The sequence below is a fragment of the Pelodiscus sinensis genome, chromosome 2 (assembly GCF_049634645.1).
Source record: "Pelodiscus sinensis isolate JC-2024 chromosome 2, ASM4963464v1, whole genome shotgun sequence".
NCBI lineage: Eukaryota > Metazoa > Chordata > Testudines > Trionychidae > Pelodiscus > Pelodiscus sinensis.
Genome location: NC_134712.1, coordinates 64,742,623 through 64,759,913, shown reverse-complemented (window position 1 = coordinate 64,759,913; position 17,291 = coordinate 64,742,623). Strand labels below are relative to the sequence as shown.

General features: G+C 45.2%; 1 protein-coding gene across 5 annotated transcripts in view; it reads right to left on the bottom strand.

Annotated features, from left to right (window-relative positions):
* The window catches only part of LOC102446696 (DGAT1/2-independent enzyme synthesizing storage lipids-like), a 44,443-nt gene extending 28,364 nt beyond the window's left edge, over positions 1 to 16,079 (bottom strand). The window contains exons 1-2 of one of the 5 annotated variants that reach the window (XM_075920693.1): positions 15,607 to 16,079; positions 2,109 to 2,445 (exon numbers count right to left, since the gene is read on the bottom strand). The gene's annotated coding sequence lies outside the window, so the exon portion shown is untranslated. Of the gene's footprint in view, positions 1 to 2,108; positions 4,355 to 5,742; positions 5,903 to 15,606 lie in introns of those variants that run through there. The other 4 variants (XM_025186261.2, XM_006126321.4, XM_075920694.1 and 1 more) reach the window with 4 other exon arrangements.
* Positions 16,080 to 17,291: the final 1,212 nt, after the last annotated feature.

Genomic DNA, 17,291 nt, shown 5'->3' with positions numbered 1-17,291 from the left:
GTTTCCAGTTCTGGGCACCACATTTCAAGAAAGATGTGGAGAAATTAGAAAGGGTCCAGAGAAGAGAAACAAGAATGATTAAAGGTCTAGAGAACATGACCTAGGAAGGAAGACTGAAAGAATTGGGTTTGTTTAGTTTAGAAAAGAGAAGATTGAGGGGGGCCATGATAGCAGTTTTCAGGTATCTAAAAGGGTATCATAAGGAGGAGGGAGAAAACTTGTTCATCTTGGCCTCTGAGGATAGAACAAGAAGCAATGGGCTTAAACTGCAGCAAGAGAGGTTTAGGTTGGACATTAGGAAAAAGTTCCTAACTGTCAGGGTAGTCAAACACTGGAATAAATTGCCCAGGGAGGTTTTGGAATCCCCATCTGTGGAGATATCTAAAAGTAGGTTAGATAAATGTCTACCAGGGATGGTCTAGACAGTATTTGGTCCTGCCATGAGAGCAGAGGACTGGACTCAATGACCTCTCGAGGTCCCTTCCAGTTCTAGTATTCTATGATTTTATGATTCTATGATTAACCTCACAAGTATTGTGAGGACTGATTAGCAAATTTTTTCAAAAAACTTTGATATAAAGTTCTATTTAAAAATCATGCTCCATAATAGTAATTATAAGACTAAAAGGAGAATAATTTTCCAACTACTTTGCGCTCCTTCTTCTGTTAGCAAAATTCAAAACATTGATAACAAACAAGAATAGGACAGATAACAAGGTGGCATAGAGTTCATTTGTGAGAATACATCTACAATTGTGGAGACAGATTAAAAGTGGCACTGGTAGCACCAAGGTTGCCTGATACTTCCCCTGATAAGACCCTGTGTTAGCTATTTATAGTTTTGCCAAACTTTAATTTTGTGATTTGAAATTTTCCATGCCAGAAGATACGGAACACTGGGAAAGGGATATATTGGAGAGGACAGGACAAAAAGAATCACGCCTAGGAGAATGGGAAGAAGAATCCATGTCCACTGGAGTGGAATCCAAGTTTTCTGAGTCCCACCATTCCTCTGCCTAATCTGTCAGCAAATATCTGTGAAACCCATTGACACGTGTCCCATTGTGCTCTGGTGCTGATCCAAATCGCAGAAGCTGGTTGTCATCTTCTATCAGTTACTTCATTAGCTCAAAATGGCAGAGGTCTGCATGGTGGATCTAAGGGTCTACATTTGTAGCTAGTGGAGTGAGTTCCAAATCACACAGGCATATTCACAAGAGCTCTCATCGAGAGAGCATGCTAAAAGAAGGAGTATAGCCAAAGCAGGGGGGAAGAGGTGAACAGGGCAGGACGTTAATGGGAAAGCCTTGTTCTGTAGGTAAGTGACTGGGGCATCCCAGGGGAAGAAAAGCTACACTTTGGGTGAAGGAATGACTGGGGCACAAAAGGGAGGGACTGCCATACTCCAGGGGTGGGGGATAGTGACAGAAGCAGGACAGGGGAGGGAGGGTTATCTCAAGCCCCACAGCTTGGGCTATGAGTGGCACAGGGAAGAGTCATGTGCCACATGGCGGAGCGGTCATGTGGCCAGTGCCCCCTTTGTGTCCATCCCCATAGTCACCAGTGCAACTACCGTACCACTGATCCTACCTGACCTCCTGGATTCTCCTTACACTGTACTGCTGTGACCAGTCTGCCAACACCTCCTTCAGGCTTCAGACTGCATTTTACCAGCACACATATGGAACACAAACAGCACCCACCACCTGCAGCTTCACCCAGATGCTTAGATCAGCTCTGCAAACAAGGCTCAGCTAAGGAACTGCTAAGTATGAACACATCTTTTGGGGGGAAGGGGCATAAATGCAAACACCCTTCGGGGGGGGTAAACCCCAAATGATACTGTCTTGTGGTGAACTGTACAATGTAAGCTCATGAAATTTGCCCCCCCCCATTTGAAGAAGACTATACACAGCTTTCTGCCCCACGTTATAACTTCTACACACACTAGTTTAAAACAAAACAAGTTTATTTATGACAAACGATAAGATGTTGAGTGATTTTAAGGGATAACAAACAGATCAAAGCAGATTACCTAGCAAATAAAACAAAAACACAATCTAAGCTTAATATACTAAAGAAATTAGAGATGAGTAGCAAATTCTCACCATAAATGTTGTTTTAGGCAGTTTGCGGAGATTTTAGTGGGGAAGATGCACTTGCTTGCCACATAAAATCCCAGGTGTTCCTTTCACAGGCTATAAATTCCTCAAGCATGGGTTCAGTTCTTCTCTGTGCAGTCTAGTCCTTGTTCTTCAGATGTTTATACCAGTCATCTTGGGCGGGGAATCAGTGAAGAACAAATCATGATGATGTCATTTCCCTGCCTTCAGTTGCTTTCGTATATGGCAGGAATCCATTGTCTTCCAGTTCAGATGCCTTTCAGTGGAGAAACACTGCTATTCCATAACAGAGTCCAGTACCAGGTGACTTGGGCGCATGTCCCTGTAGGGCCATAGCAGTTATGACTGAGAAGCTGTCCATAAGGACCTCAGGAAAGCTCCCCCATTAGGAAATTAGCATCTTTTAAGACCTTTAGTTCTCCTTAATGACCCTTCACACTCAGACATCCAGACAGACTGCATTCTATCTAGTGGGCGTTCCCCAGGTATAAACACATTTCTAATAGACGCATAGACCATATTCCTAATGTCAGATACAAAAATGATTCATGCACACAAACAGGATAATCATATTCAGGAAACCCTAACCTTTTCAATTATCTCACATGACTTATAAAAAATGCATCACAATTACATCATTATCATAACATCTCTATGAAGAATATGGGAGTGTAGTGTAGCAAGCGCATCTGCGCAAGCTGGGAATCAGATCTCTAGCTCCAAGGGGCAACGTAACCTGTAGATTTCAACCTGCTGATGACTCATGCAGGTGTCCGTATGAGGCCACATGATGCAATATCGGGATTTTTTCAGTTTTTGTTTTTTAAAACCAAGAAAATCACAAACAAACATGCATACACCTCTGAAAACACATAAATTAAAAGAACATTATTAAAGGTATAAAGTCATTCACTCAAAAGTATGGAAATTCCAGAATTAAGATTGCTTTTGCAACCTTCATTCAGCCTATTTGTGCATATTCCTTATGGTACAGTAATTAGTTACATGATCACATACTCTTTTTTTCCCCCCACAAGTCCCTTGCCTCATTCAGTGCCTAGTACAGAGCTGTTCTGGGATGAATTCAGGTATCCCAAACTGACAACCCAAAATTAGTGAAATGTTTTACCTTAATCTCTCTGGGCTCAGTTCCCCATCTTTAGAATGGGGATAATACTGTGCTGTCACAGAGATTTTGTGAAAATTAACATTTGTGAAGCACTCATTTACTGTAGTGTTAAACCCATGAAAAAAGTAATCATTCTATCTTCAGAGTCGTGTTTGAAAAGTGTGCTGTAAATAAAGTATGGGGCAATATACTGAACAATGAAAATAAAACAAAATAATGAGCAGCTGCTCATTAAATGGGAATCATTCATCCTCTCCACTAAACAAGATGAGGGTCCTAAGAAAACGTATTTAAAGACTGTATTAAAATGCATAGACACAAGGGGGCCAAACTAAGTTTTTACAAAGAACCTTAATTCTAGCATTTCCTAACTTTTGCCAGCTTGACTTTGCATCTTCAATAATGTTCTTTTAAGTTAACATTAAACACTTTTCTCTCTTTTTAAAAAAAGTTTTACAATTGAATGCACTGCAAAACCTTAGAAAATTTAAGAAGGGAGGAGAGGGAAAAAGAATTCAAGAATTCAAAGGATTGTGTTACACAAGTCTTCAGTTTATGTTTAATATTTTGTTCTGAGTAGTTTCATTGACTTCAGACTCTGTGTGTTATTGTGGCAAAACCATTAAAATAGAGTAAATGCAAGATTAATTAAGAATTTGGTATTTTGGGTCAATTATCTTTTAATAGTCTCATCAGATGAAATATTTCCAAAATTAAGACTAGAGAAAAGCTAAGAGTCAATGCTCAGATGCTTCTACAAATGCTGAGACTAATGATGAAAAGACAAATAAGCCAAATAAACCACCACCAACTGATATAAAACTGCAACTGCTACAACTCTTAATTTGGAATCCTGCCTTTATACCTAACAAATATCCTTAAATGGACAGTATCAAAATTAAAACAATTTTTAAATGAGTTGAAATAATTTCAGCTCTTACATGTGCAACATATCAGGATTTACAATTTACGATCACAGCTTACCATTATATTTTTCTCTCTCACCTCTTGCTCAGTATAAAACAAGGAAACCTGAGTAACTGATGAAACTCTACACACCCAGTCCAATCTCAGAAAGGAACATAGGAACTGCGCCCTGTTGCATCTGGTCCAGAGTTTTGTTTTTCCAACTCTAACCAACTACAATATGCTTCAAGGAAGTGCAAGAAACTCTGATTTGGGCATTTATGGAATAACCTGCTCCTATTCTATTCTGTTCTTACTCTACAAGAAACACCCATCATTCTGGTAACCTCATACCTGTGAAAGGAAGGTATTGAGGCCTACCCAGAATATGTCAAATGAGCACCAGTTTAATTGTAAGTGGAAAGGAAAGGCAGCACTCTCAGATACAGGAGATAAAAATAAAAACAAAATTTGATTGGTTGACCAACAATAACCCCGCTTTTAGGGAAGTAAGTAACTCAGACAGCAGTATGCAACAAAGTGCTGATTACCCCAAATGGAGCAGACGAAAGTTTTTTGTAAGGGCAGAATGAGACAACAAAAATCTAACGTCAGCAATTGTCAGGCGAGTGGAGGAGTACCAAAATACCGAAACAGGGTATATAAGGTGGGCTGAAACAGACCACGAGCGGACGGGTTGCGAATCCGAAAAGCCAGGTCTGATCAACCAGGGCTCCCTCCCCGGCGCTGAATCTCGCTGCCGTACATAAGCTCCGAAAGGGGAACAAATAAGCTCCGAAAGGGGAACGAATACCGGTTGTAAGTTGCAACGAAAAATCCAAAGAAAGGAAAAACATAAAGAAAAGAATATCTCCTGAATCTAAGCAATGCTTCTATCTTTCTTAACGTGAGTATTATATAACTGTTAACTCCATAAATTTTTTAAAGGTAACTCAGGAGGGTATATCAGTAGGAGAAGTTATTATTTCTAGTTATTTTTAACTGTACTGTTTTTCTACTTTTTCTTTGTATATTATATTGTCTTAAAAGAATCAAAAATAGTGAATTGATTTAAATGGAAAATTGATTATAAAGTAAATAGAAAAAATAAATAATCTTTGTTTGACCCTAAAAAGAAGTATTCCTCTCTCTGTGGTTTCAAATCCTTTAAAGAACCAAACCCGGTTACCGAAAATACCCAACAACTGAAAGTTAATCAATAGGTCTAAAGAATAAGAGTTGATCACTTACATTTTTCTTAAGTATAGCCTAAATTTACTGCAGATGTTTTCTGAACCCATATGCCTAAATAACATTTTTAAAACTGCTAAACAGTTGGCCTCAGGTATATAGGATGGTAGAGAGTTTCCATGTACTAATTACGCATTAGGATAAAGATTCTTTTGTTCGTGTTAAACGTGAATCTTTTAATTTCCATGAAAAATCCCATTGTTCCCTATGAAAGGATAGAGTTGAGTAGTCACCACATGGTGCCAGCCTCACCCCAAGGGCTAAGATTCCCGCTCACACTCTTGCACAGCACGCACCCCCAGTCCTGCCTCCCAGTCCCGTCCCTGTACTCACCTGGCTCTGGCTCGGCTCCTCCGTGGGCTGCTGCCAAGTAGGCTGGGTTGGTCTGGGCCAGGTTAGCAGGGCAGGAGGAGGTGGCACCCAGGCAGAAGGGCTAGTGTGGAAATTGTTCCGAGGCACAAGCAGGAGCCCGCCCCCATCCTGGCCCAGCCCTGAAGCCTTGGGAGTGAGCAATGCGTCTCCCCTCCCCACAGCGTGAACTGAGAAAGGAAGTGAATTGAGAAAAGGGCTGGAGCTGCCTGGAGCCCCCAGTCCTCTACCCCTCCCATGAACTGGGAAAGAGCCTCAGTTGCTTACACCGCCTGTGCCCCGTTACACCCATTGACCTCCTCCTTGAACTGGGAAAGAGGCCTTGAGCTCCCTTACACCCATTATCCTCCCTCCCACTCTCCTGCACCTGGAAAGAGACCATGCTCCATTCCTCATATCCCCTCTGCTACCTACCCTGTACATCAGCCCTGAAAATGGTTTTCCCCGGCTCAGGAGTCTACATAACTCTATCATGCTTGTCACTTTTTAGAAGATTTAGGCATCATGTAATTGACTTGAAAATAATGGGAGTTTAAACACTGAGGCTGTGTCTACATTGGTACCCTTTTCCGGAAATGCTTAAAACGGAACAGTTTTCTGTTATAAGTATTTCCGGGAAAAGCGCGTCTACATTGGCAGGATGCTTTTCCGGAAAAGCACTTTTTCCGGGAAAGCGTCCGTGCCAATGTAGACGTACTTTTCCGCAAAAAAGCCCCGATCGTCATTTTCATGATCGGGGCTTTTTTGCGGAAAAAATAACTGGGCTGTCTACACTGGCCCTTTTCTGGAACAGTTTTTCCGGAAAAGGACTTTTGCCCGAATGGGAGCAGCATAATTTTTCCAGAAAAACAATGACAATTTTACATTAGATCATCATTGCTTATCCGTAAAAGCAAGCGGCCAGTGTAGACAGCTTTCAAGTTATTCCAGAAAAGCGGCTAAGGGTCTTGGGGGCTTTTTATTTACCTCTTGGTGTTTGAGATTTCAAGGTATGCCTGGGTCAGATTTTTAAGTTTTTCTCTGCAATCCTATGGGTCAGAGACTCTTTTTTGCTACAAAACCTAATACTGGGAAACCCTATGTCTGTGATAGTAGCAGAAGGCATACAAATGGGAAAAATAGCTAAGCCCCCTAATTTACAGGGGCAGCCCTAGACTAGCTGCCAGCAACTGGCGCCCTAGGTGAACCATGCAATCGGCGCCCCCACCTCCAAACCCCTCAATGATATTACATCACCATTTGGCTCTCCATTTAACTTGGCACTCTAGGTGATCGCCTAGTTCGCCTATATGGACAGGCCGCTCCTGCCCCTAAACTTTCCTTCTCTCCCCTCCAAGAACTGAGAAAGGGACCTCAGCCCCTTACAGCCACAACACACATCACCACCAGCAGCCTCTGAACCAGGAAAGATGGCTCAGCCTGTTGGCACTTTGGCCAGGGGTCTATAAAAAGTTAAAGCTATTCTTAGGGACTATTTTCATATAAGCCTACACTTACCAGCATCACATATAGGCATAGCAAGAAAGTAAAAGCCAACATATCTTGCTTGTATTAAGCATTCATTGCTAATAGAATGGAAATGTGTGACCTATTTTCATAATCTATTTGAATCTTAATAACTGATTATGACACTAACTAGATGGCCCATTATAAAACCAGTCTTCCTTACATTTAACACATAACTGACATCTAAATCTAATTATGGAACACTCCCAGCCCCCTCAGTTAGCCTCATTAGCACCTGCACTACTATTGACAGATACATTTTTTTCTTTCCTCTTCTTTCTTTTTCCGTTATAATTCTCATAGTCCCCTTTTTTTCCCTCTCAAGCTTATCTGAAGAAATGGGTTTTGCCCTCAAAAGCTCATGATACCTTATATATTTTTAAAAGCTTCAGAGGGGTAGCCAAGTTAGTCTGTAAGTGGGAAAACTTAAAAAACAACTAATAGTTTAACACACTGGTCCCCAACCATTTGGAGCTGCCAGACGCCAAGGGGCGGGGCCATTTGCCCGCCAGGCGCCAGAGGGTGGGGACACTCGCGTGCCCGAGGGCGGGGCCGTGCACACACCACATCCCCATGAGCCATGTGCCTGGGGCCAGCAACCCCATGCGCCACGTGGCCACGGGCAGGGCCGCCCATTCGCCGCAAGCCTGGGGCCGGCGCCCTCCAGAGCCACGTGCCCAGGGCCGGCACCCCCTCATAGCTGCGCACCCAGAGCCGGCACCCTCCATAGCTGTGCGCCATGGGGCAGAGAGGCCAATTCGCTGCGTGCCCGGAGCCTGTGCCCCCAATAGCCGCATGCCCGGGGCCGGCTCTCCCCATGCACCGTGCACCCGGGGCGCAGGCAGCCAATTTGCCGTGCGCCCGGGGCTGGCGCCGTGTATGTGCAGCACGCTTGGGGCCAGCACCACGCATGAGCCACGCACCCGGGGCGGGACCAGCCCTGAGCACTTGGCGGGCGCACACAAATGCCCCCACGGGCACCATGACCCTACGGGCACCATGTTGGGGGCCACTGGTTTAACAGAACCGTAAAGTCTAACAAAACATGTAAATGGTATCATGAGCTTTCATGGGCACAACCCACTTCTTCATATGAATGGAGTATTAAAAGTCCAAATCCAAGAATAAATAGCGGAAGGGGGGGAAAGTAGGGGGGAAAATAGTGAATTAGAGTTACAAGAAGCTGATAAGAAAAATGTGCACCTTCTCTAAGTATCCATTGTTTAGTTGATTAGGTCATTAGGATGTGGAAGGTAGTATGTCTTTATTCATACTTCTGTGATAGGAATCAAACTTGTAAATGAAGTTAAGTTCCAACCCTTCCCTGTGTATTTGTCCTGTGGAATTTGCCTGAAACAACACAAGGACTTTGAGATCCATTAATGAGTGCCCGGGCAGGCTAAAGTGTTTTCCAACAGGTTTCCTCAGCTCTCGCCCTTTAGCATCCTTACTCTACTTACTCTACATTGATGACATCTTCATCATACAGACCCACAGGAAAGACACCCTTGAAGAATTTCACAGGGATTTCAACAACTTACACCCTACCATCAACCTCAGCCTGGATCAGTCCACACAAGAGATCCACTTCCTTGACACTATCGTACAATTACATGACGGACACATTTCCAGAGCCAGAAGAGTACCCAGACATGAACAATTTGAAGATAGGCCAAGAAGAGAAAACAACAGAATTCCACCTGTCATCACCTATAGCCCACAACTTAAACCCTCAAATGTATTATCAACAATCTACACCCTATCCTGGAAAATGACCCCTCACTCTCGCAGGCCTCGGGGAAAAGGTCAATCCTTGTCTACGGAAACCCCCCTAACCTCAAACAAATTCTTTCCAGTAACCACGCAGCACACCTCCATCATACTCATCCAGGATCCCACCCCTACAATCAGCCCTGGTTCCAACTCTGTCCGCACATCTACATAAGCGATTTCATCACTGGATCCAACCACATCAGCCACTACATCAGGGGCTCATTTAATTGTACATCTACTAATGTGATCTATGCCATAAAATACCAGCAATGCCCCTCTGCTATGTATATTGGCCTAACTGGACAGACTCTCCGGGAAAGAATTAATGGACTAATCAGATATCCGAAAATGCCACACACAAAAACCTGTTGGAGGACACTTTAATCTGCCCAGGCAATCATTAATGGATTTCAAGTCACCATGTTGTTTCAGGCCAATTCCACAAGCCAATTCCACAGGGAATTACTTCATTTACGTGTTTGATTCCTATCACAGAGGTATGAATAAAGAAATTGGCTGTCTAGCACTCTACCTTCCACATCCTAATGACTTAACCAACTAAATAATGGGTACTTAGAGAAGGTGCAAATTGTTCTTATCAGCTTCTTGTAACTTGAACACTAATTCACTACTTTTCCCCTTCCTCTCCCTTTCCCCCATTTATTCTTGGATCTGGACTTTTAATACTCCATTCATCTGAAGATGTGGGTTGTGCCCAGGAAAGCCCATGATACCATCTACAACATATTTTTTTTGTTAGTTTCTAAGGTGCCACAGGACTATTCATTGTTTTTAAAGTTACAGACTAACATGGCTACCCCTCTGAGACTAGTTATGAAGTGGTAACGTAAGCCACATTAATGGAACGTTAACAGATGAATGTTGTATTACAGAATGGATGATGAATAAGATGTTCCCTCTGTAAAGGATAAAATGAAATTAGAGTTTAAAAAGTGTTACACAGCTAATTACATAACCTAGCATAGTCTTGTTAATTAGGCTAAAATATACATATCTTTTGTATATAAAGTTAGAAACTTGGAATCAATGCTATCCATGCTGCAAAGGTAACGTGATGGTGGTTGCATGATATTAGGTATGCAACTAATCACAAAGAATAAAATGAAATTTTTAAAAGTGATCTATAAAAGTCTTGTAATCCATGAGGGTCAGGGTGGGCTGCAGACTAGCATCCAGATTGGGTGGTGATTACCACCTTTCTATACGAGCTGAATTTGGTATACTGTAGAACCTCAAAGTTACAAACACCAGAATTATGAACTGACTGGTTGACCTCACACCTCATTTGTAACCAGAATTACACAATCAGACAGCATCAGAAACAAAAAAAAGTTGGGCTCTGAAGCAATTTAATTGTGATTAATTGCATCTTTAATAATAGAAAATATTTTTTAATGTTTTCTACATCTTCAAATTCAGGAAGTCCCCAGTTTACAAATGGGTTGTGTTCCAAAAGTTTGTTTGTTAAGTCAGTTGTTTGGAACTCATTTTCCCATAGAAACTATATTATAAATGGCAGTCAGGTTCCCAGGCTACCCCACAAAACTCTATTCAATCCATAATGTAGTTGAAATACTGTGCATTTGCAATGAAAAACAGTAAAAATAGTTTTTTTATTTAACCTTGAATGCTGGTACTTGAGAAAAGGGAGATTTAATTAGGGGAAGACTGAGGAGATGGTGGAGATTCTGAAGGGGATTTCTGGATATCCCCTGGCCACTACCCTCACCCACCCACCCACACTGCACAGGCTCTGCACTGGCTCCTGAGGCCAGCCCCATCCCCCCAAATGCCTCCCCAGGGGGCTATACTCAGCTACATAGTGAACAAGGGCTGTGAGCAAGGTCCAGAGGATTCCGGAGGAGCAGAGGATGGCCATGCAGCCAGCTACTAGAGAAAAGGTGCAGTTTCCCCTTCAAAGCTCTGCTTCTCTCTAGCAGCCAGCTACACAACCACCCCCTGCTCCTCCAGAGACCTCCAGCCAGCACCTGTGCCTCTTACCTACTCTCTTGAGTTCAGGACTATCCATATCCATATGTAGAATAGAGCAACTGCAAATTTGGGGCACCACTGGGTCTTAATGTCCACCCACCTCTTCCTATCCTTGTTCTGTGGCTCAGCTCCCTCAAGAGAGGATCTAGTTAACCTAAAAGTGAAAAAGTCCCCCAGACTTATTAGCAGATACTGAACCTGTGAAAGAGCCATGCAAATGATAATGAAACCATTTAACAGGTATTTTCCAGCCCCAGGTATGTACTGTCAGTTTCTGAATTTACTGTATCAGAAGGGTAGCCCTGTTAGTCTGAATCTGCATAAACAACGAGAAGTCCTGTGGCACATTAGGGTGTGTCTAGACTATATGGCTCCATTGACGGAATCATGTAAACTAGTTTACCTGACAATCCCCGCTTCATTAAAATAAAAATGGCCGCCACGCTGTGCCGACAATCAACTGATCCGGCACAGCGCGGCAGTCTAGATGCGGATCAGTCGACAAGGGAAGCCTTTGTCAACCGCTCCCTTATGCCTCGTGAAACGAGGTTTACAGGAGTGGTCGACAAAAGCTTCCCTTGTCGACAGATCTGCATCTAGACTGCCGCACTGTGCTGGATCAACTGATTGTCGGCACAGCGCAGCAGCCATTTTTATTTTAATGAAGCAGGGATTATTTAAATCCCCGCTTCATTGACTATGTTGGGTAAACTAGTTTAACATGGCTCTATCGACGGAGGCATGTAGTCTAGACACACCCTTATAGACTAACAGATTTATTGGAGCATAAGCTTTCGTGGACAAAGACCCACTTCGTCAGATGCATGCATCTATTAGTCTACAGCAGGGGTAGGCAACCTTTTCAAACCAAAGAGCCAAACTACATCAAAATTCAAAACACGTGGTCAGCAAAGAGCTCTATAAGAATGCCCCCATTTGCGTGATTGAAAATATATAACTTAATATTATTGATAATTGACATAATGATTAATAATAACATACATGAAACATTGTTCTCAGAGACTTTATTTAATGGAATTTCTGCTGCTGCATCTTTTCGCACATTTATTTGAAGTTTACATCATATTTGGTCAAATCCAGCTTCATGCACACTTTCAGGGTGTCTTCTGTCAATCTTATGGCCGGGGGTTGGAGATGTGAGGGTGGAGGAGTCTGGGTTGGGTATATGAGGGGTTCAGGGCAGGGGGTTCAGGTGTATGATGGGCTCAGGTTTGGGGCATTTGGGGAGCACAGGACTGTTATTATGCTGTGACCAGATGGGGGCCCCAACTGGGGGCTTGTAGGCCAAGCTTCATTTTTAAATAAAGTAAAATATTATGTCCAACACAAAAGGTTTCAACATTGTCTTTATTTATGGCAGGATTGGGGAACTCTTTTTGGGTCAGGGACCACTGACCCATAGAAAAAAAATCAGTCAGGGACCACATAAGTGAAAAGCAAAAAAACTGCACCCCTCCAAAAATCTCTAATCCTCACTGATATGGCCCCCAACTGAGACACCTCACTCCACTGGCACTCAAGCCCTGTCGACTGGGGTAGGGAGGAAGGCAGGGAGGACTGAGGTTCAAGGTGTGCACCCTTCCACTTTCAAAGCTTGGGCAGATTAACTCTTCTGGGGTTCCAGGGTCAATGGCCCTTCCTAGGCTCTGGAGTGGGGCCAAAAACAAGGGATCCAATGTGTGGGACAGAGCTGCCAATGAGGGACAGGGTTGGGGTGCAGGATCTGGGAGGGTGGTAAGGTGCAGAAGCAAGCTGTAGGTAGGTGTCTGGTCTGGGGCGGAGGCAGGAGCAGGGTGCTGGTGGGTGTCTAAACAGAAACGGGAACAGGCTGGGGATGTGGGGTCTTGGTGCGGAGGAGGGGCGTACAGTGCTTGGGTGACACTTACTTGCTTTTCATGCCTGCGCTTCTCTCAAGCTCCATGTCCCAGGCATGGCTTCCCGCTTCTCCATTGGCCGAATTCTGGTCAATGGAGCAGCGGTGGGATCCCCAGCCTGGGAGCTGGCCAGAGCAGAACCCAACCTTGAGGCAGCTTCAACAGGCCCCCTCAGCTTTGCATACACCACCTGGGAGAAGCCCGGGGACGGCAGTAGCAGCAACCTACTCCCATTGCCTCCCCAGTTTACTGCATTCCTCAATTCTGGCTGGGTAATACAGGGAGCAGACAAACCTGTACCTGCCCCAGGTAGGGGACATGCACACCTCCCCCTGCACCCGGGCAGCAATGGCTAGATGAGGGGCCAGGACAAGATCGCCAGAGCCAGGTCATGGCCTACCCTCCTACCCATGCTGCAGCAAGAGAGGGGGCCTGCTGCCAGCCCTTCCTGTGGCCAGAGTTGGGATGGACCGCGGGGCCTACTCCAGGATTGGGGCCAGGGAAAAGATGGGGGCACTGCAGCTCCGGCCCCAGGTCCAACACATGGAACATGACACCTGCCACGTGGCCCGTCCTGGGAGAAGCTGGACAGCCACCATGTGGCCCACCCTGGCTGCAGTACTAGAGGTTCAATCTTCTCACAAGCGTAGACATGCCCTAAGACTTTAAACACCACTTTGGCACCATTCTTCTTTAATTGTAAGGTTGTACAATATTATCACACAACACATTTTTTTGTTTGTTTGCAACACAAGTCAATTTTACACTCATTTATTTTTATCAAGTGTAGTATCACGCTATTTAAATGTTATGGTTGGGTTATATCCATAACACGACCATTTTTAAGAGCCCAAAAAGACCTCAGATATAAATATATGTACATACATATACGTTAAATGGCTAGCCAACTACAAGAGCAGTTTCTCCTCTCTTGGTGTTCTCCTGGGGTATGTCTACACTGCAAAGTTAATTCGAAATAACAGTCATTATTTCAAATTAACTTTAATAGCGTCTACACATGCAAACTGCTATTTCAAAATTAATTCGAAATAGCAGAGCACTTAATTCGAATTTGGTAAACCTCATTCTACGAAGAGTATCGCCAAATTCGAAATAGCTATTTCGAATTAAGTGTTGTATAGACACTTACTTTGAAATAGGGGGCCTCCAGCCCTTCCCAGGGAGCCCTGGTGGCCACTCTGGGCACAACCAGGAAAACTTACTCTCCTCTCCCTCAGCCCCGGAGCCATTAAAGGGGTAGACCCTAGCCACAGTGCCTGTGCCAGCTCCAAGCCTGCCAGCCCAGAGCCGGCAGTGGCCACCGGGGCCCCGACCCAGAGGCCTCAAAGCATGAACCAGAAAGCCACTGGCAGCCAACCCTCCACCGCTCCCCAGAAGCAGCCTGCCAGCTCCCAGGAGCCTGACAGGGGCTGGAGAAGGCGAGCACCTTCCTGATCCAGAGTGGAGATCATGGACCTTATTCAGGTTGGAGGGGATGCCCCCAACGTCCATGATCTCCACACTAGATGGAGGAATACGGCTGTCTATGGTAGGATAGCTGCCAGACTGGCCACCAAAGGCCACATGCGAACCCAGGAGCAGGTTTGCATGAAAATCAAGTTGGTCCGGCGAGACCCCAACCCTGGGCCCTGAGCCTCCTCCCTTCCCCCTTCTTCCCTTTGCTTCCCCCTTCCAGCTCCCTCCTCCCAGATTTCCCTCTCCCCTCTCCCACCCTCTCTCTTCACCTCTCCCATCTCATTTTCCCAGTATCCCCAGAGGTTCAATAAAACCAGTTTCTATTTTTGAACATACATGTCTTTTGTTTGACATCAGGAAGGGGGGCGAGGGAGGAGTAAGTGGAAGGACGTGAGGGAGGAATGGGGCATGAGCCCCCCGGTGGGGGGGACTGGGGTGGATCTGAGGGCTCCTTGTGGTGGACTCTCTCCCTCAGAGCCTCCTGGATCCTGACAGCCCCCTGATGGACCCCCAGATGACAGCCTGCAGCAAGTGCAGCCGGGCTGATGCTAACAACCCCACGGGATGCACCTTCATGCCCAGGGGCAGCTGTGGCTCCATGTGGCCGAGTGCTGTGGTGTCCCGAGTGCGGGCACTCAGGGCACTCCAAGACAGGACTGCTTTGCTGTCCCTCATCGAGGTAGACAAGCAAGTGGAGAACTGTAGCCAGACAGACCCCCCTCCCCCCCCGTCACATCAATCTTGCTTGCCCTCTGAGATGTCTGTATACAGGGCAGAGAAGGAACAATAAGAAAAATCAGCATAGCCATTAAGATTGATCTGCTTTGATGCGAGATCAGGATATGTGAGTTTCTCTGACTCTGAGTAAGCTGAAAACATGGATATGAGGAGAGAACGATTAAGGCAATAAGCTGAGCTCGAGGCTGCAAGAAGTGCCCGGCTGGCACCCATGTTGATACAAACACACACAGCCGTCCCTGGGAGAGGAATCCCCCACTGAGAAAAGAATGCCCAGTACTTCCAATTTAATCCTCTCAACTCTCTCTTATGTGGGTGCATTGGTGGGCCTCAAAACTACCTAGTTGAGGTCCACTGCCTTCCTTATTTTCAAAACAAATGGGGTACATGTCTGTGGAGATTCCAGTTACATATTCTAGTGGCTTACCCCACACCGTCTGTTGTCACTTTCCTTGCCACTTCCTGAGTTCCCCCCGAGAGTCATTTTTAGGAGTGTGGTGGTCGCTGTCGTCAAACCATACCGGCCCCCATCGGAAAACATCACTCTTATTCCACCAGTCATTCGGGCTGAGAAGGACAAACTCAATTCTTAGTTCAGTGGATGAATTGAGCAAGGTGCACATCCAAGAGTTCGTGGCCCCAGCAGCGGAGGTGATGGCTTGAATAGCACCTTTGAGCAGATGTTCTGGTGTGGCAGCAACAGTTGAGATAAGGATGGAAACCATGGTGAGTCGGAGTACCATGTCTTGCTTCAGCTTAGGGTTTCTCACAAAGGTCAGTCTATGGCTAGCAACAGCAATTGCAAGCGTCACAGCAAGGAGTGATGTATATACAACAAGTTCATAGCAGCTTCCCGGATTCAAGTCAGCATTGGGAAGGGTCCATTCCGCTGGAGCACTGTCCGGGATCATTGTCTCAATTTCCTGGAATAAAACATAAGGTCAGCCGGTCTTGGATATGATCCAAGCCTCAGTAATGGTTATTGGTGTTAGTTCAGCATCGGCAGTGGTCCAGACTCCTTTTCCCTTGTAGGAGTGTAGTACACGTGTTTGTGTCCCCAAGCTGGGGTGCTTGATTACCAGGTGCATATTTAGGATCTTTGAGTGGTACAGTGGGGCTAGGAGGGGTTCTCCCTGTAGGGAAGAATCCTTTGCTGAGTGGACTGCCCATAGGGGTCTGCCAGTTGTTTAATCTCTGCACCACAGTATCCAGTCTGTTTGCCATCCGTAGGCCTCAAGTGGGATTTTAACAGTCCATTCCAGCGTTCGACTATGCCATTAGACTGGGAGGGCCCACTCATTTACCAGCTTGTTTTTAAAATGTGAGCCATTGTCAGACTGGATTTCTTGGGGTGTTGGAACAAAGGCTATTAATCGGTTTAGTCCCTTGACTGTAGATAATCCTGTTGCCACTCGAGTCGGGTAAGCAAACCCAATTCCTGAAATAACTTCTACTCCAGTTAAAACATACTTCTACCCTTGCTTACTGGTGGGTAATGGACCAATATAATCTACTTGCCAGGCTGCCCATAGTACCTTTCCATCTCTCAGTCTGGCAAACCGTTGTCCTTCTGTTATATGTTTCCTGAGCTCAGCACACAGGGTGCAAGCTTGGACCAAATCTCTGGCTTGTTTGTGGGTGATAGGCCACGCCCTGGCATGTGCCTGCTGTACTAGTTCATTGCTTCCTGTGTGTCCCAAGGTTTCATGTAGCCAAATGTACAGGCGGTTCCAATCCACCTGAACAGCAGAGATCTGTGCTACTGCATCTGCCAGGTTATTCAGCCGTGCAGTTGGGGTGTTATTCTTTTGGTGAGCTGCCACATGGCCTATGCTCAATGCATGTTGGGTTGCATGCTGGTATATCCATTTCCAATATTCCACTCCCCAAACAGGCTTTCCTCCTATTTCCCAGTTATTATTTTTCCTGTTAGTTATCCACTGGGTGGCTCCAGCCCATACAGCATAGGAGTCAGTATAGATAGTACTGGCACCTGCCTCACAAGCTAGTTTAATTGCTGCCAGCTCTGCAAGCTGGGCTGATCCCTCTATGTTTGCAGTCAGGGATGTAGCAGATGTATCTGCTGATACAGCAGCGGCCATCCCTGTCCAC